Source organism: Camelus bactrianus, chromosome 19, assembly GCF_048773025.1.
Source record: "Camelus bactrianus isolate YW-2024 breed Bactrian camel chromosome 19, ASM4877302v1, whole genome shotgun sequence".
Taxonomy (NCBI): Eukaryota; Metazoa; Chordata; class Mammalia; order Artiodactyla; family Camelidae; genus Camelus; species Camelus bactrianus.
This window is the reverse complement of record NC_133557.1, coordinates 34,388,326-34,413,102: the sequence shown is the minus strand read 5'-3', so window position 1 is coordinate 34,413,102 and position 24,777 is coordinate 34,388,326. Positions and strand designations below refer to the sequence as shown.

Below are 24,777 nucleotides of genomic sequence, written 5' to 3'. Positions count from 1 at the left end.
CTCCTGTTAATCTCCCCAAAAAACATCTTCTCTATAAATAATTTGGGCAATTGAGTTGTTTAGAAAACCTGAGGGTTTGCCGAGAGTAAACATCACATTGTTCGCATTTTGACTGGCATGATTACCGAATGAGTCCTGTTTCCCCATCTGATTGTTAAACCTGATACGTCAGCTTATTTTTGTTAACAAAATTGCTGGGTTCCGCCTGCTACGTGATGTTCAACTGAATTAACAGAGACTGGAGGCGAAATCTGGGCACAAGGAGCCACTGGGCTCACAGCAAGCTTCTATTCACAGACTAATTAAAGTGGCCATGATGGCTTTAGGAAACTGGGCTCCTCAGGATGTGCAAACGAGGCCTTCTGACTCGGGAAGAGCTACGAATAGCTCCCTTTGGCCGCACCGCCCATCACACTGCTCAGCCCTCAGGAAAATATTTTTCTTTTGAAGCTTTCTAAGCTGTTTTTACTCTGTGGGGCAAGGTTAATAGAAACAGGCTCTCTCCTCGCTTCACACTTCCACGTTTCCCCAAAGGGTCCTTTGGAAAATACAGTGACACCAAACGAGAAAGCATCACCGTGGCCGCCCTGCCGTCCGTGGGTGTGGGGACCGGCCCCCCAGCTCTGCTCTCTGGGCTGGACACTGGCCTGCAGTGAGGTCACGGTGTGGACTTGTCTGGACCGGTCAGCTCGCAAGCAGGCTCTCTATAAATCCTTGGAGATGTTAAGGGAAGTACTTAAAATGTGTAAATAGGGCCAAAAAGTGGGTGGCACCACCTTTAATGACCCCACTGGGCGATGTTCGCCAAGACCACCCAAGGAGGCTTCAGTTCCCTGGGGGGGACAGAGCTGAGCTTGGCCGGCCATTTCCGACGATTTGAGGTTCGACCCTGTGAAATTACATGGTCCATTAGAGACCAAATCCAGTGCAGATGTGTGTGATTTCCGCTTTGCAGGAAATGAGCGCGGATGCTGCAGACACGCCGCCCCCGCGGGGCACTAACTCGCCAGTGCCGCCCCGAGGCAGTGAACTCATCTCCAGACAGCGCTTCCAGCGAGCTGGAACCCGGACCCTCGCTCAGTGTCTCCTGCTTCCTTCCACTAGTGACCCAGAACAGCGACTTTGAGAGCCAGGGCTGGGACCCAGGACACCAGCTGCTACCGGGGTGGAGACGGCCTTTTGTTCCAGGTTCCTGTTTCCGGACACAGGGCACCCCGACCTCAGCGGGACTTGCTCGCTCCCACGGCCCTGTGGGCCGGCCCTCTGGAGCCTCTGCGGCCGGTCCGCCTGGGCTCGTACCTGCAGCTGCATCGCTGGTGGCCTGAAGGGCCCGGATGGCCCTGGACGGCCCCGTCACGGGGCTGGCAGCTGCCACTGTCCAGGGCACCTCGGCCCTCCCCCCCTCCCCCCCCCGGCCCTCCTGCAGGCCAGCCCGTTTCTTCACCACCTGGGGGAGGCCTCAGGATTCCAAGAAGGGAGGGCGGACACTTCAAGGTAACTTGAGGTCTGGACTCTAACCACGTGCTTGTAGAGAAAGCAGGTCAGGAGACCCACCCAGAGTCAAGAGGTGGAGAGGTCATCCTCGTCCCTGTTCTCCTAGAAACGGCCACGACTCTGCGGGCGCGGCACCACGACCATGCCGACTCGCTCCCGCCCGCTTCCACGCAGGCGGGCCGGGGTCTTCCACCCTCTCTCTTTCCTGCCTCTGTTTTAGCCCCATGAAGAGGGGAGGCCAGGGGCCCCTTGGAGGAAGCAGAGTGATCTCAGTGAGAGGGCAGACGTCGCCCCCAGGCCGGCCCCGGGGGCAGAGGGAGCCACAGCCTGCCCTCCAGGTCAGCAACCAGGGTGAGGGCGACACTGGCTTCAGGGGTCATCGGCCTCGTCCCTCCCAACCCTGGGAGGAGCAGACCACATGCTGGCCCAGCCTCAGGGCCACACCGACCACGAGGACTCCAGAGGCTAACCTGAGGCCAGGGTACACCGCTGTCAGTGCGGTCCCCGCAGCCCTGGAGGTGGACATGGGGCCTGAGGGCCAACTCTGGAAGGCCGGCCGTCTCAGAGCAGCCTCATCAATCTGCAGATGCCCCGGGCAGCATCGCGGGGTCAGGGCTTCCAGGGTTGGTGACCATGAGGAGCTGGCCCTGCTGTCCCATGGCTCAGAACAGAGCAGCGTGTCTGCCTAAACCCAGGGGCCCTGCACCCGGTGAAGAGATGGTGTAGACCTGCTTGAGTTGCCTCGGAATCCTCTGTGGAACAGAGACAAGGAGGGAGGGATGGGGAGGGATGGGGAGGGAGAGGGAGGGAGGGGAGTTGAGGGGGAGAGGAGGAGGGGGAGGGAAGGTGAGGGAGGAGCCTCCCTCCCTCCTCCCCACCCCCACAGCTCCCTGCCCAGCCACACGTGTGTGCAAGTCCAGGGAACGGGATGGAAGAATGAGCAATGCAGGGCTCGGTGGCCCTGCACATCCCGCCCCTCACACCCTCCTGCCGGCTGCTCTGCTCCACGTGCTCTCCTCCCTGATCCCTGCAAGATGGTGAAATGACCCTCTTGCCCAACGTGCCTGATGGGCTCACCCACCATCAGGCCACCAGGAGACGGACTTCCTGATGACACAACCTCTGCGCAAGCAGGTTGGGACCAGGCACCTCTCCACAAGACCCAGCACAGAGCGGCCAATGAGAGGTTACGCCCGGGGCACAGGCTGAGGTGGAAAAGGGCGCGGCAGGGAGGGGGCGCAGGGCTTGCGGGAAGGGGTCATTTGTCTTGACGGGGAGGCTGCTGAACGCAGCAAATCACGGGTGAACCCACGCAGTCCCAGCACACCTTCCTGCCACCCCCTCCAGGGTCAGGCCTTCCAGGGAGCAGGCCGCCCGCCGGTGCCGCCACCCAAGGCTCGGTGTTGGATGTGTGGGTGCAAAGCGGACTCACGGGACCCTGGCCCCCGAGGTGCGGCTGAAAGCACAGGGCCTGTTACCAGGTCCAAACTCGTTCTGCTCGCCGCACCACAGGCCAGTAAATCGGGAGATGAGGCGTTGGGACAAGGAACAGCGACTTTATTCAGAAAGCCGGCAGACTGAGAAGATGGCAGACTGATGTCTTGGAGAACCATCCTGCTCCAGTCAGAACACAGGCTCCTCTCACACAAAAAAAAAAACAGGGCAGGGGGTGTGGTTGGTTGCTGCAAACTTCTAGGTGTTGGAATCCCTTGTTCCTACAGCCGTCCGGGGGGTCAGGTCACGGTGTCCCTGTAAACCTCCAACAAAACAAATGTTATTCTCTGTTCTGCAACTTTGTATCTTTACGCGAGCGCAGAGCGAGCAAGACTAAGCCTGGGGATCAGGGCACAGTGGCCAGAGCGAACCGAACAGCCCCAACATGGAGTCAGATTTGTTCTCCTCTGTTACAGGCCGCGTGCCCTCCTGCGTGGGAGGCTGTGTGAGCCGGTTTCCCATCGCGAATGGTGCTCATAACAAGATAAGGCAGGACGTCTGTGGTGTGTGCAGGTCAAACGAGACAAAACACAGAAGGCGCAGGCCAGTGCCGGGTGACCATAGAAGGTGAGCTGCTGTTGGATTAGCTGCTGTTTATTTCTCCAAAGGAAGAAGGGGCTGTACCTTGGAGGCGTATAAATAAAGCCGTGGACACCACACGGCCCTGAGAGTCTGGTGAGGGGTGTTTGGCGCCATCACACCAGCCGAGGGTGCAGCAAGAGGAATGGGGCGCTCCCATGGGGGGCATCGCACGGGACCTGGAACGTTCCCCAGCCCTGGGATCCCAGCCCTGCCAGTGATGGCTCCTAGACTGGGGTGGGGGGGGTCCCCAGACATGCCCAGTCACCACTTCCTTGAGAAACCCTAGCGTCTCCCCGGGAAATCCACTTTTCCACTTCTGCCTGCAGACGAGAAAGGGGCTGCTGCAAACTGTCACCTTCCTGCTGGCCGCTCACCCACCATCAGGCCACCAGGAGACAGACTTCCTGACGACACAAACTCTGCGCAAGCAGGTTGGGACCGGGCACCTCTGTGTGTGAGGTGCAGCATTCTCTGCTCCCACGAGCCGGCAGCAAAGGCCCTGCTGGTGGTTCCAACAGGTACTCTCCACGGCGAGCAAACCCGCAGATTGTCCTCGTCTTGAAAATCAGGAGGTGGCCCTGTTCTCCCTCCAGCGCTAATGGGCCTGGGTTCTGGGGCCGAAGCCAAGTTCTGCCAGCCATGAACGGAGATCCAGTGGGGGCCAGGGGATGGGGTCAGAGGACGGGGTGGGGTCAGAGGACAGGGGACGGGTTCAGAGGATGGGGGCAGGGTCAGAGGACAGGGAACAGGGTCAGAGGATGGAGGACGGGGTCAGAGGACAGGGTGGGGCACGGGGTCAGAGGACAGGGCATGGGGTCAGAGGATGGGGAACAGGGTCAGAGGACAGGGGATGGGGTCAGAGGACAGGGGGCAGGGTCAGAGGACAGGGGATGGAGTCAGAGGATGACGGATGGGGTCAGAGGATGGGGGACAGGGTCAGAGGACAGGGGACGAGGTCAGAGGATGGGGGCAGGATCAGAGGACAGGGAATGGGGTCACAGGATGGGGGTGGGGTCAGAGGACAGGGGGCATGGGGTCAGAGGACAGGGGATGGGTTCAGAGGATGGGGGGGTCAGAGGACGGTGGCGGGGTCAGAGGATGGGGGCAGGGCACAGTGGGCAGACACTGGTTTTGCAGCGTGGACGATGTCCCAGGAACACCAGCCCCCACAAGTGCATTTAGACGCTATAATTAACCACTGGAAAAAATAAATGTAATTTTTCCAGATATTTTTCCTCTCAGCAGAAATCCAGGATGTGTTTTTCTAGGTCCCTTCCCTTGAAGTGTGTATATTTTGAAGGACACTTTGCCCATGTGTTGCTTACTCGTGTTTCACACAAATGCTCTCAGGGAGTATTTACTCGAGGCCCCAAAACAAATTCCATTTGTTTGTGTTTTTAGAGAAACTTCCTAAACTTAAAAACAGGAAGTCCTCGCTGGTCGGGTGTATGATCGTAAGCTCTGTGGGTTTTCTAGGTTTGAGATTAGGTGTCCATGACGGGGCAGGAGGGATTTCAAACCACTGCCACCCGCATCGGCCATGCTCACGGGTGGCAGTGCCTGGAGGGGACCAGGAGAGGCCAGGCCTCATGAAAAACCGGCTTGGACCCACAGCCCTGAAAGGCTTTGGCTCTGAATGCCCGTCCTCCTCCGCCAGCCTCGAGAGGGAAGGGACAGGGCATCCTGGAACTGCCTCTGTCAGGTGAGGCAATGTGTCCTTGCAGCACAGTGTAAGACAGCTCTGCCTTGGCGGGGCCCTCCTGCTGCCAAAGGGAAGTGGGGAGGTCAGCGGGAGGAGGTGACGTGGAGGTGAGGGACTGGGGGACCGGGGCGGCAGGGGGTGCCACCCCGGGTCTGACCTGCTGCCCCCATTCTCCACCCGAGGCCTCAGTCCTACCACCCGTCAAATGGGAGTAAATGCACCTCCCTTATAAATATACGCGCATCAGAAATGGCTTCCACAGCCCCTGCACGTGCCTGGGGACCCGTCGACGGGCACCCTCAGCAGACAGCACAGGAGGTCAGGGGCGACCTTCCCTGGCCGTGTGACTGGGTGGCCACACCTGCCCTGACCAGTGTACCGTGGAGGTTCTGGGTCAGTTTCCAGAGGACGCTGTGTAGACATTGACTCTGAGTCTGTGTCCATCACCGCTCAGCTGGATTGGGGTCCCCAGAGTGGGGCACGTGACCCGAGGGGGGTGCAAGAATGTCCAGCGAGGCCTGGGGAGGACACAAGGGCTTGCTTTATGAGAATGTCTCCAGATGTGAGAAAGTGCATCTCGCTGTACGTGGGATGAGACTGATCCCTGCGGAGCAGCCAGCACTGCAGCCCTGAGCCACCGGGGACAGGGCGGGAGGCGGGGGTGCGGGAGCCCCAGCCCGCAGTCTAGCCACTCAGCCTCCGTCCAGCGCTGTGGTTTGTGTGTACCTGGCGCACCGGTGGGGACCCAGAGGGACCTTGGCAGTACTTTGATGTGAGTCGGGCGTGGCCGTGCAAAGCTTGACGCCACACGGCTGGTGGGGACCGGTGCACACGGACCAGCGGTTCTAGACACCCGGTGGGCGGCCCTCCTGCAAAAGGCAGCCTCTTGTTTGTCTACACTGTCCTCTGCAGACAAAGGCTGGTCATCGCACGCAGCCTGCCAGGGTTCCTGAAAAAATAAACCTGTGGATGCTGTCTTTTCAAGGGAAAAGTGATGTTTTCAAAGTGGAAGAGAAAGAAACTCATCTCACAGAGAGACTGAAAAATATGGAGTGTTCTCCATCCTCAGGAGATTTTATTACGGGAAACAATTGAAGCACGTTGCCTTAAAAGCCACTATATGTGTCCACCGAGGAAACTTGCGAACAGAATCTGGTGCCTGTGTGTCTCCAGCCAGGGCAGGGTCCAGAGAACCAGAGCCCAACGTGCCCCAAACTTAGAAGCTTGAACTGCTGCTTCAGAAAGTCCAAGCAAGGGAGGGGGTGCAGCTCAGTGGTAGAGCGTGTGCTTAGCACGCACAAGGTCCTGGGTTCAGTCCCCAGTCCCTCCATCAAAAAAGGAGAAAAAGGAAGTCTGATTAAGATTTCTAAAACTGATGGTGTGTATTTAATCATATCAATGCTTCCAGTATCACTTTAGTAAGGAAAAAAGAGATTGAAGTCCACAATAAAAAATTAATGGAAATTATTTTAACTATTGTTTATATTTCATCTTTGTTGCAATCTTTTTATTTTGATAGATACTCTGTTATCCAGATAATGTGCCCCTTCAGTGTCGTGGGTATGGGATGTGTGTGTGTACACATGCACACAAAGTCTGTTAGTATTTTTGGGTTGAGTTTTTAGATTTGGGGGTATCTCCCTGGTCCCCCTGAGTAGGAGGCCCACGGAGCCCCAGCCCACCCCCCAGCGGAGTCCCCCTCTGCCCGCCAGCCTGCACCTCACCTGGGAGCTGGCCTCTCTGCTCCTGCCCTGCTCCTGCCCAGCCCCAAAACGCACGGAGCCTGTCTTTTGGCAGAAAGGCCAACGTGGAAATGGCACCTGAGCGGGAGCCTCGGACGTGAGCCAAAGGAAACAAGTGCCTGTCCCTGGAAACCAGGACCGGGAGCGTGATTCCTTGGGTGTCTACGGGGGCAGGGCACACGCGGGTGCACACGCAGGGCACACGCGGGTGCACACGCGGGTGCACACGCCACTTGACAAGTCCAGTGAGCAGATGCTCTTCATCACGGTTTTAATCGCCCAGAAAAGTGACGCTGGTGTGCGGTGTGGCAGAAGGAAAACAAGAAGAGAACGTGAAACCTGAAAGTGTACAATCTAACTCGGAAGGAAGAATGCCTTCAGACATCAGGGAGTCAGAACAGGATAAAACCTTCCTGAATAAATAAAGTGCACCAGAGCGGCAGGCGCACCCCCAGAGCCAGGCCAGGCAGGTACACGGCTCGGGGGGCAAAGGACGCCCCCAGGTCGGGTGACGGTGAGCGACACCTGGCTCTCCGTCCCATCGCGGGGCCAGCTCCGCAGGCCCAGCGGTTTCTGCTCCTGAATACCCCTCTCCCACCCTTTCCCCCCACCTCCTGCCTCCTGGGACCACCCCAGGGCACCTCCTGCCCCCTCCCCGTCCTGCCTTGGCTCTGCTCTCAGGGATCTAATTAAACACACGTGGTCTGTCTGGTGGGCACAGCCTCCCGCCCAGGGGTCTGAACCACACGTGCCTCTCTCCTTCCAAAAACTGTAGCTTGTGCTGCCTGTGGCCTCGTGGTCCCGGGTTCTGCATCTTCCGGAAGCCTGGGGACGTGGGGGAGCAGCCCCGCCACCAGCTCCCGTGCGTGAGGGGCCGAAGAGCCCGTCTGGCCCCCGCAGGAAACGGCCCCGCATCTGGGGCACAGGCTTCCTGCCGCCGGCCCCTCCGTCCCCGGCGCCTGCTGTGCTCCATCCAAGCCCGCGGTCTTCCACCCTTTACACAACGTACTCGGGGGCAGCTGGAGCTGCACCAGCCAGGCCCAGGGTCCCCGTGCCAGTTAGGGGTCTCCGTGGGCTAGAGCGCCAGGCAGGCCAGCCTCCGCCGAAGGGGCCCATGCGGAGCAGAGCAAAGCGGGCGCTTCTGAGCTTGTGCGCTGGCGCTGCCTCCCGAGCGCCCTCCTCGTGTCGCCGTGGAGCCGCCCTCAGAGGATCGCTGCAGAAGCTGGGCAGGTGACGGCCGGGAAGCGGCCCCCACAGGACGGGGCGCCCGGGGATGAGAAATGGCCGTGCTGGCTGCCGGCCCCGGTCCCAGGGAGGAAGCAGCGTGGACGAGACTTCAGATTCCGGTCCACACGCTGAGGAGGAAGCAAACACGCTCAGCATCACCTTTTCTCTTACTCATTCGTTGTTACTTTTGTGACCATGACCGTGTGTTGGGCACGTGCGCCACACTGCCCATTTGCTCCTTTTCTCCCCGAAACGTCACCTCATTTATTCCCTGAAACAAGCCCTTTGCGGGGGTTGTATTGATACCCCAACTCAGCCAACGCGTGTGCCCCCCACTCACCGACACCCACCTGTGGTGACGCCCATCGCAGTGCAGTCTGTCCACAGAACCACCCCGGTGACGCCATCCCGCCCCCCCGCACCGCGCATTCCCTGCCAGGAACACAGGGACCCCTGCCAGGAACTCACACCCTCCCCACCAGGAACTGCCTGGAACTGGAGGAGAAAATTCACCCCTTCATTTTTCCAAATAAATGTGGGTCAGTTAAGTGACCTCGGGATGAATTCTGCCAAGAGTCAACTAGCCCTGACAGCGGTGCCCTTCGGTCCCTGCCCCGCTCCGGGGAAGCGGGTGGTCCAAGGTGACTCAGGGGACATTAGCACAACTGGCGAGGAGCCAGGTTCTTGTCTCAGGTTGGTTTGGGCAAAAGCCAACTTCTGCCCCAATTCATTTTCTTCCAGCAACAGATCGTATGTATCCCCTAACTCGGGCGTGTTTACTGAGAAGAAACAGGCTGTGTGGGTGGAAACAGGCCGCCGCACCCACACACCAGGCCTTAGGGCACCTGCCTGCGGCCGGCCTGGGCGGGGCCGGTGCCGCAGCTCACACGGGGGGGGGGGGGGGGGGGGAGGGGGGCCCGAAGCCCACCCGTCTCCCATCCACACACTTGCTCTTGTTTTTCCTCCTGTAACACCCCACCCAGGGCCTCCAGGTTCTGGGCAGACGACAACGTGATCATCATCGTGGTTTTTTTAAACAAGTTGGCAACAAATAGAAACGAAGATTAACCCAAAAACCAACCGATTTCGGATAAACAGAGACGCCCCTGCAGGGACCCCAGGCGGCGCCTGCCGCCGGCGTGCTGCTGTGTGAGCTCAGTGCGGGCAGGGCCGAAAACAGCCCGTGCTCCGCTGCAGGCGGCCACACAGAACAGACGGGCAAGGTCCCCCTGTGCAGCACAGGGAACCACACTCACAGGCTCGCGGGGACCTGTAATGGAGAAGAACGTGCACGTATCCATGTGTGTGTGTAACTGAATCCCTGTGCTGCACACCGGAAACTGACACAGCATTGTAAATCCAAAAAAATGCAAAAAAAAAATGTTTAAATGGTGCTGAACTTCACCCTGTGGGGTTTTGCTGTCAGCCGAGTCCTTAAGATCTAACGGGTAGCTTTAAATAAATCCCTCGCTATTTTCAAAACACACACACACACAAATGGTGATGCTGTTGTTTGATGGGGACAGAGTTTGGGGGAGGACGAGAAACGTCCAGGTGTGGGTGGTGGGGGTGGCTGGGCAACGTGAACGTGCTTAATGCCAGTGAACCGCATGCTTAAAAACGGCTGCGACGGCTAAATTGTACGTTCTGCACCTTTTACCGCCATGAGAAGAACACAAGAGGTCATTCGTAAATAATCTGAGGTACTTTTCTGTATGTTTGAAATACTTCATAATATAAACAAGCACATAAATAGATACATAAAAGTGAGTATTAAAATCGCAGTGCTGACCCCCCCACCCTAAAGATCCCCGCAGGGACACCAGCACGTTCCAAGGCAAGGATTCTCTGGGAGGCCCGGCATCCGCGCACTCGCGGGCATTCACGCGCAGCCCCCAGTTCTTTCCATCACCCTGGTGGGAGGTGGGTCACGGCTCAGAGCGGGAGTGCGGGGTTGACTGTGTCCGAGGGGAGCACGAGGGCCAATGGGGACAGGAGCCCCCACGCCCGACGCCCCTTCCGTACCTGGCCCGTCCTGGCGGGTGTCCTCATTGGAGCCAGGGGACAACTGACAGTGCCCAGCAGCCAGGCCCGCGCACCTCGGGCCACTCGGACACCCACTCAGCCCACCAGCCCCCACAGGACCGTGTGACTTCCCCGGCTCCGAGGCTTCATGAAAGTACTGAGGAAAATGCCTGAAAATGGACCCGAGTTCAGCTCATGTGTGTGGCCGTCCCGCTTGTGGACAAGAGCTCCCTGGCTCGAGCGTCTCCAGGCCACGCAGCGGCTGGGGGGGTGGAGGGGCGTCGTCCCTGCCGTCGGGTCCAGACCTGGGGTCTCTGGCCACACTGCTCCAGGCACCTGGTCCCCGAACCCCCCGAGCTCCTCTCGGGCACCGTCCACCCCTGGCTTCCAGACTGACCGTCACAGGACGTGGGGAGGAAAAGGCGAGTGACAGCTGGAGCCCCTGCTGGCGAAACGGCACAGAGGGCGGCCATCCCCCTGCGGACACTCGGGGCCGACCCGGCGGCCCTGCCAGCAGCTGCCAGCTGGCCACGGGCTCTGTAAAGAGCTGGTGTGAGTGGTCAGGCTTCACGAGCCAGTCGGTGTCCGTCACACTGGTCACCTGCCCCAAGGCGGTGGACGTCGCGGGGGCCAAGAAGACGGGCTCGTGGCTTTGAACTTTCCCGTCTCATGTGATACTGACACACTTTTTCTGCTTTCCCCCCAGTCATCTAAAACTGTAAAGACCTGGGACTGAGCAGGACCCCCGGGGGCCTCCCCAGGACAGACCCCACCCCCACGTCCTCGCCCGCCTCCTGTTGGCAGGAGCACTGTGGCCTCCCGGGCTGCCCCCCAGCGCAGAGAGCCGGCCCAGCAGTTACTGGTGAAGACGAGAGCCTCGGGACCCCCAGCTCCTCCCGGGAGGACGCTGGTCCCCGGGCCGGGCTGTGGACACTGAAACCTCCACCAGAGGGAAAGGGCGAGTGCACGATGACCAGACCGTGGCCATGACACAGCTGCTCCACCTTGAGCAGGGCGGAGCCCGCGGTTTGCACGATTCTGAGAACTGGCCTCAAGGAAATGGGAACAAACCGGCCCCGGAGTTGAAGATGAACTGTGCTTAAAACAATCAAGTTGTGGCTGACCCGACCCCCGCAGACCCGGAGGACAATCAGCTTGACCGTCAGGGCTGGCCGCGCTGCCCTGCGCGTAGCCCCGGCCGACACACCTGGAAGCTGCCCGGTTTTCCCTGTGAAACCCTTTTCCCTCTAACTGACAACGGGGGACGATTTAGGGGACGCCAGTCCACCATCTACCCATCTGCCAGCTTCCTGAGAAAAACTTCTTTTTCTGCCAACCCCGTCTCTGGAACGTTGATTTTTGAGCAAAGAGCAGCAGAGCCTGAGTTCGGTTCTGGTCCAGCTGGGGACAAAACCCCGGGCCACTCACAACCACATAGCAGCCAGATTTGCTCCCAGGGTCACAGGCTGCCGACCCCTGGTTTACCCTGGAGGCGACACCACGAGATGCCTCGGCGGCGGCGAGGGCTGTGCATGTGGGAGGGGCAGCCCCGGGGAGGGGCGGGGAGGGGAGAAACGCAGCCCTTCCAGGGAAGCCACCCGCCCCTCCATCAGGCAGCTCGTTCGCTCTCCACTCTTTGCAGCGGCTGAAGCATCCGCGCTGACGTGGCCGCCTCTGCCGGCTCCCGTGGGCACCGGGTATGTCCCCCACCACCGATGAGGCCACTGCCATCACCCTGATCTTCTGAGGAGAAAATTGGGGCACAAACGCAAGAAGGAAGCCGCCCAAGACCACGTGGAAGGCGGGGCGGGCACAGCGTTGGGTGCAGGCATCTGGTCTCAGCCTCGGCGCCCCTCCCCCCGCGTCCACCGGCCGCTGCAGGGGTCTTACCCAGAACATTGGTGCCGCCCACCCCCACCCAGGGGTCCAGAAAGTTCTGTTTCTTCTCTCCAACAGGCTCCTGCACCCCCTTCTCCACATCCACAGGCCCAACAGAGCACATGGAATCCACGCCCGGGCTGCCCGTGCATGGAAGCTGCTGCTCCGGCCGCTGTCCGAGTGACCACGTGTGCCCAGCTCAGTCACACGCACACACACACACACATGCTCACCTCCCTGACCCTCGGGTCCCCCTGGGCTGGGTCGAGCCCCATTGCAGGGGATGGGTAGAGGGTGGAGGGTGGATGGGAGGCATGGCCTCTGCAGAGGGAGGGGTTAGTGGGACATGGGGGTCCAGTGACGTCCTTGACCTGGCTGGGGCAGCAGGGGGAGGCAGGCAGGGCTGGGGTGGAGGCCCTAACACACCGTCATGCGCCGCCTCGGCTGCTGCCGCCCCGGTTCTCACCTGCACACCTGCAGTCGCCCCCCCCCCGCTGCCGCCCGGTTCTCACCTGCACACCTGCAGTCGCCCCCCCCACTGCTGCCTTTCTGTGGTGCCTGTTTCTACGTCCATCATAGACACTGAGAATTCCCTTGGTCCCCCACCCTCCAAGACTTGGATTTTTGGACTCCTTTAGTTTTTGTCACTTTGCCAGTAGTGGAACTGCATCTCTGCTGTGATTTGTTCTCTGCCTCTTCTCCAGGCTGTGGCCAGCAGAGACCCCACAGCTGTCCTCGCTGTCCCGGGCCTTTGCACCCACCTTCCCCTGAGCCTGTGTGCTCTTCCCAGGTGTCCGCACAGCACCTGCCTCTCATCCTCGTCCTCCCGTCCCACGTACCTCTGCCTTTGGATCCCAGATAGAGGAGCACAGGGCTTCTCTCCCCAGATCACACGGGAGCCCTCCTGGGGGCAGCGTGGCCTCGTGTCTGCCCAGCAGCACAGCAGTACGTCTGTGCACACGCAGCGCGAGGCCCCCAGCTGCACGGCTGCCGGGGGAGGACGAGCCCCGTGGCCCAGGGACCATGACGCTAAGTGTGTGTAGAACCAGGCGGGTCTGTGCCATCAGTGACCATAAACGCAGGGCACGGGACTCACTTGAGAATCGCAGAGAATGACCAGAACCACAGTGATGTCTTTCTCTCGGGACGCGTGTCCGTGGAAGTTGGAATTCTGGTGTTTTGAGTCCTCATTTGGCTGAACTTGGCATTGACTGTTTCAACTGTGTGTTGTTGTTGACAGCTTTCAGAAAACAAGACTTTCCTTTTCTGTGAAATTGTTCGAGGTGAGGCGAGAGCCAAACGACCTGAAGGTGTGGACCTCCCGCATCTGGGGGTCACAGGCTGGGGGGACTCAGGATGGGCAGCCGTGCAGGGCGGAGGGCTGAGCCGTCTCATCACAAGGGAGGTCAGGCCCCCCGCCCCCCCGCTGCCCACCCTCACTCCCCTCAGCTCCAAGGCCGTCAGGTCAGCCTGCGCACACTTCCTCTCCCCCAGTCCCAGTCCCAGCCTCGGTGCTGCCAGACTTCTGCAGAATCCCCCAGGCCCCCTCCAGTCTCCCCCAGAGACCAGAAAGACCTTAAACACGAGTGGGAATGTGACCCCTTCCTTAAAACTCGGGGTGAATCATCCTCTGTCCCTCTCAGAGCCTCTGCGTGTGCCGTCTCCAACCCAGGACCCACCCCCGCCCCATGGTGTCCAGCCCAGAACTGGCACCAAGACTGCCCCACGGGAGGGAGGGTGGTGACTCCTTGTCTGAGCACCTTTGGTCACTGATAGTATGAATCTGCAGGGCGTCCCCCTTGCTGGCCGGCCCCTCAGTGGTCTCAGGTCGTGGGCAGATGCTCCCAGTCCCCGCTTTCTGGGGCTGCCCCTCTCTGTCCTGCCCCCTGTGCGTGTCTGCTGGCCCCTGTCCTGCCCCCCATCCCACCTCCTTGCCCAGGTCACAGAGGACATCACCAGACTGAAGCAGGCCACGGGTCAGCCGGGCAGTGCCTTGCCTTTAAGGAGCCCCAGCGGCCTCTGCCCAAATCCTAATGGCTGTTGGATTCATCAAACACAAGACAGTGGAATTTTCCCAGCAGTGTGTTACGGAGAACTTCTAAATCCAGCGGTATTAACAGTAACGCATGCTGAGAGCTGGGGCTCGACCCCACTCCCCAGTCCAGAGACAGGGACCCTGGGCCATGTCCCCAGCTCCGTGCTCCTGTGCCCTTGGGTTTGGGCCCTGCTCACTAAGAGTGGGAGGAGAGGAGTGCTTTCTAGATGAACGAAGGAGGCTGCATATCCCTCAGGCGCCCACGGGGAGGAGAGGGGACCGGTGGAGGGGGACCAGCGCGGGCGGGGTGCAGGGGTGCTTCTGCGTAACAGAATCCCCACGGTGCCCAGAGCCCTTGGCGGGAGGGGCAGGGCTCCGCACGTGGCCAGCGCCTGAAGGCATGTGCTGGGGTCACTCGTGGGGCTGCCTCGTGGCTGCGGCTGGATCGACTTCTCCCCAAGGGGTCTAGGTGGGGCCGCCTTTAAACCAGCACGCCCTGCCTCCTGCCTCTCCTCCAGCCCCAGGCAGCTTGGCTGTTGTTTGCAAAATCAGTCCCAGGGTCAGGACCTTGAACTTGGGCTGGAATCTGGGGCTCCACCTTTTGGCAGGGCACCATGGAAGTGGCCTTTGGTCCACCCAACGGACGTTCTGCCTCCGAGCCTGTGTTTTCAGAAGGATCTGCTGATTCGGCGATGGCCCTCTCCCGGCCGACAGCGGCTGGGTGTGCACCAGAAACTCTTGGCCCATCTGGTCGCGTTTACCGTGACCCACACACGTCGTTTTCCCCAATTTGCTCTAAAGCTCCTGAGAAACATTTTCCCTCCACGGTCCCCGCATCAAAAGGTCTTATTCCTCAGCTGCTGGAACCACGGGCTTCTCGGGGACGGTCAGCACGGCTCACATTGCAGAAGGACGCACAGTGACCCACTTAGTGGGAACGTCAGTCTGACCAGACACCCCGAGCAGGGCTCGGGTTTCAGTAAGGCTGCTGGACCCCGGAAACAGAAGCAGACGTCTTGTCCGGGGACCCATGTGTCTAACACAGCCTTGGGCATGAAACCCCAAGGGACTCGGGTTTCAAGTCACAATACTGACAGTTTAGTCAAGACCTCAGAACAACACGTTCTTTGATCACTGCTTTAGTGACGGTTTCTGATCCGTGGGAAACCCGGAGTCCGGGAGGCCTGGGCGTCCCCCAGTCCTGGCCGGTGAAGCCAGAGCAGAGGCTCCCAGCCTCCGCTCCCCGCCGGACGGTGTGGATGCGACTCCGCCTGGTGGACAGTTCAGATTCTGAGGGTGCAGAGCTGGGTCCGGGGGCCTCACTCCCCTCAGGAGCCCCACAGGCATGTGGTGCCCCCAGACCCCAGGCTCGTGGTGAGGGGGTGATGGGAAGGCCCTGACCTCGGAGGAGACAGGCTCCTCTGGGCTGGGACGCAGAGTCTGAGCCCCCTCCCGAGCCTGGCCCCGGCCCCTTCCTTACGGCCCTCCTCCAGGTCCACTCAGGCCGCTGCCACGAAGGCTCACGGGACCTGGAGGTCAGCACAGGATGCTCCCGACCCCGGGAACGGCGTCTTCAAAAAATACATTACAGAGAAAATCTACATTTTCGTAGCAAATGTAGGAAATGACGAGAAGGGAAACCAAAAACCCTGCGATTATCTGTGACCCCCCTCACACCACTCATGTTCTGCTGTTTCTCTCTGGTATGTGTCACACATACGCCTGTGCATCACATTTTTTTACAAAAACAAGTTTACTCTGTAATTTCTTTTTCTCACCTAGAAATTTATTTTTTAAGTCAGCACCTGAACGTGTTACAAAAGAGTCAAGCGATATGAAAACAAAGAGCCCCTCCCCGGCCCCCGCGCCCCGGGCCCCTGCCCGGTGACCGCGGGGCCGGGAGCCCCTCCCCGAGCCCGACTCCGCTGCTCTGGCGAGGACGCGGCGCGGCGCGGCGGGGCTGAGCCCAAGGGCCTCGCGGTCTTCGCTGTAATGAAGGCGTTCAGTGGTTCTCGAAATAGTTGTTCGGATTCGTTCTCCCAAATTGTAACAGCTGTCTTCCCACGCCCGCTGACACCTGCGATCCTTCTGTGTCTCCGTGTCTGCCAGCCCGCAGGCGAAAGCGTTAACTCCCGGTTGTTTTAGTTTGATTTCCCTGAAGGGCGGCGACGTTTACGTTGGCTGGGGAGCGTCCCCTGCCGTGAACAACCTGGTCACATCCTGGCCTCTATGCCGTTAGCCTTTTAAAATGGTTTTGGAACTTCCTTCTACGCCTGGTGTTAAACTTCCATGCGATCTGCGTGTACATACGGCGTTTTTCTCCCGGCCTTTGCACCTCTTAAAACTTCACTTATGATGCCTTTTTTCATTGATTTTTAAAATTATTTTTATGTCACCCAAACTTTCAACTTCCTGTAATAATTTTGAGAATTTTGCCTTATTACATGAATGTTATATGCGTACCAACTGTAAGTTGGTTTTTATATTTACTTCCTTCTCAAAGATATATTCCACAAATGCGAATTAAAAGAGGGTTCTGCCTTCGTCCCAACGGCGTATCCGAGCGTAGTAGTTGAATCCCAAGCGTCGTTACTGAACGAAGTAGAAGTGCTCACGTATCTGAAAGGCTGCGTCCCCACGTGAGGTTACGATTAGTGCACTTTGTGCTAAAATCACGTTCTTTTTTGGGGGGCGGTAATCAGGTTTTTATTTATTCAGATGGAGGTCTTGGGGGTTGAACTCGGGACCTCGTGCATGCGAGCCACGGACTCTGCCACTGAGCTGCACCCTCCCCCTTAAAACCACCTTCTGTTTGCTGTGTTCTCTTGAGTGTCGTTTCCACGTGTTGCGTCCAATGCCTGACCCTTGTGGTGCTGCCCTGAAGCCCGTGGCCTTGGGGCTCCTCCCTCTGCCTTGAGAAGGTTCTGATGGTCAGAGTGGGTCAGACAAGCAAGCGCTAACCCCAGGCGGTTCCTTCTGACTCCGCAGACCTGGGGGGCTTCTCTTTGTAACCTGGGACGTCCTTTTAGACCACCAAGGACGTTCGAAAAGGCACGCGCCGGGGAGGGCAGAGCTCAGCGGCAGAGCGCATGCTTAGCACGCATGAGGTCCTGGGCTCAATCCCCAGCACCTCCTCCCACAAAAAAAAAAATAAAAAAATAAAAAAATCAAAGGAATTTTAAAAAGAAATTTCTTTATAATAAAAAAAAACTTTTTAAAGGTCATAGGGCACTGTGTCTGGCTTGTCCTGGCCATTCCTCGGTCTCCTGGTCAGTGAGGGACCCCCACCCTGGGGGCGAGGTGGGCATGCAGACACATCACCTGAGTCCATCTTCACAGTGTGTGCGGGGTGAGGACGTTACGGAAGCGTAAGTCCCACGTCACGGGCGGATCTCTGACAACCTGGTCACCGTCTAGCAGCACGCGCCCCGGGCGCCTTCCGGCCGGAGGGAAGGGGCGTGTGTCTGCTTAGGCACAGCTGTGAAATCGAGGGTGCAGCTTTGGGAAGGCGTCTGGGAGAGGGCGTCCGGAACGTGAACAGGTGTGTGCAGGGGGCTCACAGCGAGGGAGACGTGATCTGGAGTAGTCAAAACCCTCACTGGGGAGGCGTTCTTTGCGACTCCACCCCCAGCTGCGGTCCGTGGGGAGACTCAGCTGGTCTATGTGTCTCCAGCTAAATTTCATCCTCTGCAAACGAAATGCTACGTTGGCAAAGGAGCCTTGCTTTTTGCCATAAATAGATGTCTGAAAATTTGCTAAATAAATCCTATTCTGAATGCCCGAAGAAAGCTTGCTGTTTAAAAGTCCCATCCCATAAAAAGCTCACATGGTGTTCGGATGAGGCTGTCGCCCTGTAACTAGGAATAAAAGGTCCGTTATCAGAATCAGTACCACTCGGGTCTCAGCAAACTAAGAAGGTGGGTCAACACAACCTGCCGGGTTGAACAGGAGCGCCGCTGTGCGCGCAGGTGGGCGTGGAGCAGCCGCTCAGAGAGAAGCAAGTGCGCGAGGCAGACGCAGGGGCCCGACCTGGGTCTGTGGACGGAGAGGCTCTCCTCTGGGGATGAGATGCTATTGATACGCTGCGGCGGGGACAGTTAGGAGCAACCGGGGGCCTGAGGGAGCAGCGTGATGAGTAGTGTGACGAAGAGCTGGAGGAGCTGGACAGGCCAGGACGGGAGGGCTTACGTCGGCGCAGGGAGCTCGGCGTCCGTGGGGGTTGAAGCAGAGACGCCAGCAGGAAGGTTCCAGCACGGCCTGAGCAGGTGGGCTGGTCAGTGTCTTCCGGTGGTGCTTAGCAGTGGTGAGTTCCCTGTCCTCGGAGGCATCCAAGCACCCAATGAATGTCAGTTAGCAAAAGTCCCAGCTTAGAGGGTCAGCATTTTCCAAACCTCTCTGCAGACTCTGTGTGGCTCCCCTGAGAAACTTTTCAACAGGACACAACACCAAGCCCCATCACAGAAATGCTGATGCGTGGTTTGGGGGGAAAAAAGCCAGTGGTGCTGGTAAATGTTAAAAAAAGAGCTCTCCAGGAAACAAAAAAGTCCTGATCTGCAGTGTAAACACTCCTGCCGTGCCCAGTTCCCGGCTCCCGGGGTGGTGTCCGGGCTGCGGGGGGAAGTCCTGGCAAAGACGGACTCTGGAGGAGCGTCACCACGCCCAGCCTCTCCCTGTCCCCCCCACCTCCCAGCCCCACCCTGGAGCTGCGGGGAGCTCCGTCTTCCCGGTGGGGAGACAGGGAAACCCCACCCCTCAGCCGTCCGTGAGCGCTGCATGCCGGGGGTGAGAGGCGCGTCTCCCGGGAGACCGGAGCCAGGGGTGCGACTTACAGTAGGGACACAGGACAGATGTGCAGACACCTCCCCGGGGCGGGGGGCTCGGCCCCCTGCGCCCCTTTAAGGGTGAGGGGCTCCGGTGGGAGGGACCCCTGAGGGCCTGGCAGATGCCACCTCCGCCAACGTGTCGGGGCGTCATGTGCCCCAAGTTCTGATAAGAGAAGGCCCTAAACTGCACTGTGCTCCCCACAATGCAGTCCTGAGGAAACACCAGAGAAGCCGGACTGGGGCGCTCTACAGAATTCAGAGCAGAATCGGGGGCCCTCAGATGTTAAATCCCGGGCACTGGCAGCCTGGCTCCCACCAGCCTGGGGCCGGGGTCCCTCAGGGGACAGGCTCACAGGCTCCGAGGCCGCTTCAGCTGGCCGGGCCTCGCCCGCCGCCTGTCTGACAGGGTGGCACCCGGCGGGTCTGCCCCTCCGGGGCCGTGCGCGCCGCTCACACAGAGCCCCTGGTGCCCGGGTCCAGGAAGCGCCCTCCCTCCCAGCCCCGCAGGAGGGGCGGCCGGGGCGGCGGCCGGGCGCGACGGAAACGCGCCCCAACGCAGGTGTCGTGGGAAGGAAGGTTTCCGGCTGCTGTGACCCGACGGGGCTGCGGCCTGACAGGTCATCTCCAGAGACTGCTGAGTGCGGGACTTCGCTTCCCGGGGCTGCCGAGAGAAAGCACCGTGCGTGGAGGGAGACAGGGTTAAAGCAACAGAAAATCCTCCTCTCCAAGTCCTGCGGCCACAAGTCGAAACCCAGGTGTGGCGGGGCCACGCTTCCTCCACACCCTGTCCCGAGGCTCCTGGGAGGGGCCTTCCTGCCCCTTCCAGCCCCTTCCTGCCCCTTCCAGCCCCGGCTGCTCCTGCACCTGACGGAGCACCACTCTGACCTCCGCCCCATCCCCGCACGGCCTCCTCCTCTCTGCATGTCTGTCCCCGTGTCTCTTCTCGAGAGGACACCAGTCACCCCGTGGGCACCAAGGGGAAGGGTGGGAGGGATAAACCAGGAGTTTGGGATCAGCAGACACACACACCGTATATAAAACAGATAAGCAACAAGGACCTACTGTAGAGGACAGGGAACTGTATTCAATACCACGTAGTAAACTAGAATGAAAAAGAATGCACGTGTGTATGTATGACTGGATCGCTACGCTGCACACCGGGAATGAAGACAACACTGTGAATCAACTCTCCCGCAATTACGAAGAGCCTGCCCTGCCCTGGGTGACCCGTCTTCACCCGTTACGCCTGCAGTGACGCTGAGACAGGACCTTCTGCTTTGGTCACAGTCGGAGGGTCTGAGCTTCTGGGTGGACATGAACAGGGAGGGGTGCTCTCTGGCCCAGGACAGCAGGGAGCTCAGTCCGACGTGGAGGCAGTCCACACGAGGCCACACAGGTCACAGCAGGGGCCGACACTCTCAGTGGGAGGGGACCGAGGTGTCCCAGCTCAAAGGGAAGCAGTGGGGACCCCAGATCTGACGCCCAGATTCCCACCCAGGTCCTGCCACTGTCAGCACTGCTGAATCCCGCCAAACCTCAGCTGCCTCACCTTCAAACAGAGTCACCACTTACAACGCGCAGGGGTGAGCGCTTTGGTGAGCGGCGGTCCCCTCCAGGCCAGCAAAGGAAGGACTGCGGGAGGACACCCGGAGCACGTTCCCTCACGCAGGCCATCCCGCTTTGCCATCAGTAACGAGAGCACCTTGGGGAACACAATCCCCAGCACCTCCACTCAACAAAAGATGAAAATTCTCAGCAGACACCGTACTCCCCCTTGGCTCTCCCAGAGCCCTGTGGTCCTGAACCGGCCACACTTCCACCCCGGATTGACAGACAAAAATCTGAGTCTTGGAGCAGCTGCCCAGGGGGTCCCGCTAAGTGTTGGAGCCAGGACTCACTCCAGCCCTCCACCCGGGCTCAGCACCCCTCAGCCACCCTGTGCTACCCAAGGGGTGGTTCTCTGCTGCCAGATTTGGTCTGAAGGGGAAACAGCCCTCCTGCCCTGCAGAAGGGTCCCACCAGCACCTCCCCGCACAGGGGTCACCTCACAGGGTCCCAAGCTTATCTCCTATGTCAGCACACACATTTGCATCGGAGGATGGCAGGCCGGGGGCGGGGGGCCCCTGCCCAGGACCGTGATGCAGTGGGCAAGTGCAGCACCGGGTCAGCCCCGCGCCATCCCTCCCTGTAAGCGGGGATTGTCGCCCCATCCAACTCCCAGACTTTCTTCAGAGGAGAAAGGACCACGTAAGACGGAGGTTGGCCTGAGTTCAATGGAGAGTCCAACGCTCTGCTCCTGAGACACCTCAGGGCCCGATGACCAAAGCCCAAAGCGCCAGGTGGCAGAATCCTATGCAGTCGGCAGTCCCTGACGCCGCCGCCCGGTCCGAGCCCTCGTGTAAGGGGGAGCGCACGGAGCTGGGCGAGCCCAGAGCGGACCCCAGCCGGCCCGTCCATCTTTCGGTGCCTTCTGTCGACACAATATTGGGTGTCGACAGAGCCTGGGCGTCTCCCTGACCCCTGTGAAGCCATTGTAACTTCAGAGATGTGGAAAATTCACTTGCAAGCACAGCATTTTTGACAGTTCGGGAATCGCAGCGGGAAGTGACTCAACTTCCTCCGGGACCCGGGTGGTCACAGCACAAAGGTGACAGCTCCATCTGCCAGGAGGGGGGCGGCCGCGGAGCGGCTCGGCGGAGGAAGCCACGAAACGGCCCGGGGACGAAGGCTTCCAGACCAAGGGCGCGCTCCGTCCAAGAGCCCAGCACGGGGGAGGGGCACAGAGCCCGGCCAGAGCCCCCGCGTCCCGGGGAGACCCGGCCAAGGCTCACCCAGAAGGCGGGGCCGCGGGCGCCCGCCGGCCCGCCACCGCGCGCGAAGCTGGAGACAGAAAGCAAAGCCTCTCAGCTCTGAAAGTAAACCACATCCAACCTAGAATTCTGCTTTTTCAAATTTTTAAAATTTAGACTGTTACAGCTGACCTAGACTCCTACACACAGACGATCCACTAACGACGAGGGGAGAACACAGACGTTTCAGACAGGCGAGACCTCAGAGGCTCCCCTTCCCTTCTCTCTTTCTCAAGAAGCCTTTGGAGTCTGTCGCTTCACCACACTGAACCCAAGGAAGGGAGACTGGAGTCCAGAAGCCAAAAGCCCACACACGGGAGCGGGGCCCATGAACGCGCGGGGCGGCCGCTGTGCGCCCGACCGGGACCGCAGTCGGGGCGGAGGGCTCGGGGCTCCAGGAGAGGCTCCTTCAAGAGAAAAACTTAAAGGGCATCTAAAGTGGTGGCCGACCCGCGGTGCCTTCAGACAACGGAGTGTGAGTCGGCGGTAAAGGGAAATGCGCTCTCAAGCCTCAGAATTCATGCAGGGATCTTGAATGCGTGTTTCTAAGTGAAAGAAGCCAGTTTGAAAAGGCCACTGTGGTTCCAACTACAGGACACTCTGGACAAGGCAGACCTGCAGGAACAGGGGAGGTCAGGGACTGCGGGGGGTGGGGAGGGGCCGGCACACAGAGCACAGAGGATTTCAGGGCAGAGACGCGAGGTTACTGAGCTGCGGGCCTGGGCTGGGCGAGCACCCCCCTCACTGTTTAACCACCGCTGACCCTGGGTTCTCTGGAAGCCGAAAGTGCGGGTCCTCCCCGCCGAGTACACGCTGCAGTGCACCTGTGGGCGCACCTGCCGGCTCTCGGCGCGACCCCCAACGCCGGTCACAACAGCCTGCACGCCTGACATCAGGTACCCAGGGCGGAACACCCACGGAGGGGTCACACTGTGGCCACGTTCAAATCCGTCTGTTCAAAATCTCTCCTTAAAGGTGCGTAAGAGAACAGGGCAGAGGCCTCCAAGAAGGCGGTGTGTGCGGGAAAACGAAACCGGGCGACCCAATGAGGGAAAGAAGTCTTCTGGGAGCCAGATGAGCCGGGCTGGGGGCAGAGGGGCCTGGGTCCCTGGGGCTGGGGTCCGGGCGGCGGGCCCCCGGCAGCGGGAGGGCAGGCCCGCGTGGCACTGACCGCCAGCCCCAGGAGCCCCTCATGGGCGGCGTCTGCAAAGCTGTGTGCCGTTTCTGCCCTTGGGTTTCTCCTCTCCCTGAGGGGCTGAGGAGACACCTCCAACCGAGGGGTGACGGCCGGGCTGAGGCGCGGAATGAGGGCGCTGTTCACTCCGCACCACTCCCGGGCTGCACACCTGCGGCCAATACCGACAGGGGAGCTGGAAAACACAACACCCAACCGTGAAGCGTGTGCAAGGCAGAGCCCCACAGGCACGAGGTCGCAGCTCGGGGCCCGTGCCTGCTACCCGACGTGTCCTGCACGGAGAGGCTCTGCGCCCCCCCCCCACCCCCGCTGGGAGCAGGGCCCCGAGAGGGCGGGCGCCCGGGGCTCATTCGCAGGCTCGCGTTGAAGCGTGATGCCTCCCCTGCTGTCAGGACGGAACGCTCTGAGCAGCCGGAGCACAGTTCTGCTGTGACAGCCGGGTGGGTGACACCATGTCCTCCTTTCAGAGACCGAGCCCCGGGCCCTGGGACGGTCCCCCCGGCAGGGAGGCCACGAGGAAAGCCCTTCCGTGGTCAGGGCCGCCCCATCCAGCATCGCCCAGGGAGCAGACACCACCAGCATGAGATGGAACAGCCTCAGCGGACCAACCCGTCCCGGGACCAGGAGACCAGCTCAACAAGGTCCGGGGCTGCGTGCCCAGATGCAGACCCTCGGCTTGCGCTCAGCTCAGCTCTCAACATGTGACACGTCCTCCGTAAAGCCGAGGGGCAGACCGCCCACTCAGCGGGGGCTCGGTCACGGACGCCAGCACTCGCTGTTCGCAGGTCTACTCAAACTTCCCGAGCCTTTGACTCAGCCCCGGTGGCTGCGCGTTCCTAGAACTGCGTCGCCTCCCCTGGACTGCCCGACCTGCTGGTGCGCGCTCGCAGTCCCCCCGCAGTCCTCTCACACCCGCGGCTGGGGGCGGGGTCCCCACACGCACCTCTGGTTTAGTCACCCGAGCCTGCATTTCTTGCTCAGTCCAGGTTTGTCAGCTTTGTTGAGCCAGTCAGAGAACCAGCTTCCGGTTCTGTTGTCTTTCTCTGCTGTTTCCTTTCTCAGCTTCATCCGTCTCTGCTGTGGTTTTGATCTGAACTGGGACACAGTGAGAGCCTGCTGTGTGAGCCCGCGGCCCGTTGCCCGGATCGCCCGCCCCGGGCCCTACCGGCCCCTCTGCTTCCTCCGTTCCGCTGCCTGCACAGCCTCAGGCTGCCTCCCAACTGGCCACCGAAGAGTGGCAGGTAACTGTGGCCAAGGAAGTTGGAACGGCGGGGCCCGTGGAGCTGGAGGGACCCTGGCCCAGGTGACGTGACTTCTGCCGGGTTCCGGGGGCGATAACGCTGCAGAGACAAACACCACAAACCTCAGGTCCTGGAGCGGAGCGTGCTCACCCCCGGCTCCCTTGGAGGCTGCTCCCACAGTCCTGCGGGGCGGCTGTTGTCCGTGCAGGGACCTGATAACTCAGCGGAGTCTTTTGGTGGCCCCACTGTCCCCACCCGCCCGCAGTCTCCTCAGTGGCAGAGTTCAGCAGCCTGGGGTCACTTCCGCCCATGTCCATGCGCGTCACCAGGAAGAAAAGGGGAACTCGCTGTCACACGATGACACATTTGTTTTCCCCCAAGTTAACCTTCACATGAAACTCCAAACTGGGTGCTTCTCTGTTTTGAGAGGGACGGGGGCACAGTCCTGCTGAAGGCTCACCCGCTCCCAGAAGGACCAACCTCAACCTTC

General features: G+C 60.1%; 1 long non-coding RNA gene across 1 annotated transcript; it reads right to left on the bottom strand.

Moving 5' to 3' along the window:
• Window positions 1–4,648: 4,648 nt before the first annotated feature.
• On the bottom strand, window positions 4,649–24,553 carry LOC105083175 (uncharacterized). Its single transcript, XR_006721026.2, has 3 exons — window positions 23,990–24,553; window positions 5,999–8,369; window positions 4,649–5,790 (listed from the first exon to the last, which is right to left on the bottom strand). It is a non-coding gene; the product is annotated as an uncharacterized LOC105083175 (long non-coding RNA).
• Window positions 24,554–24,777: the final 224 nt, after the last annotated feature.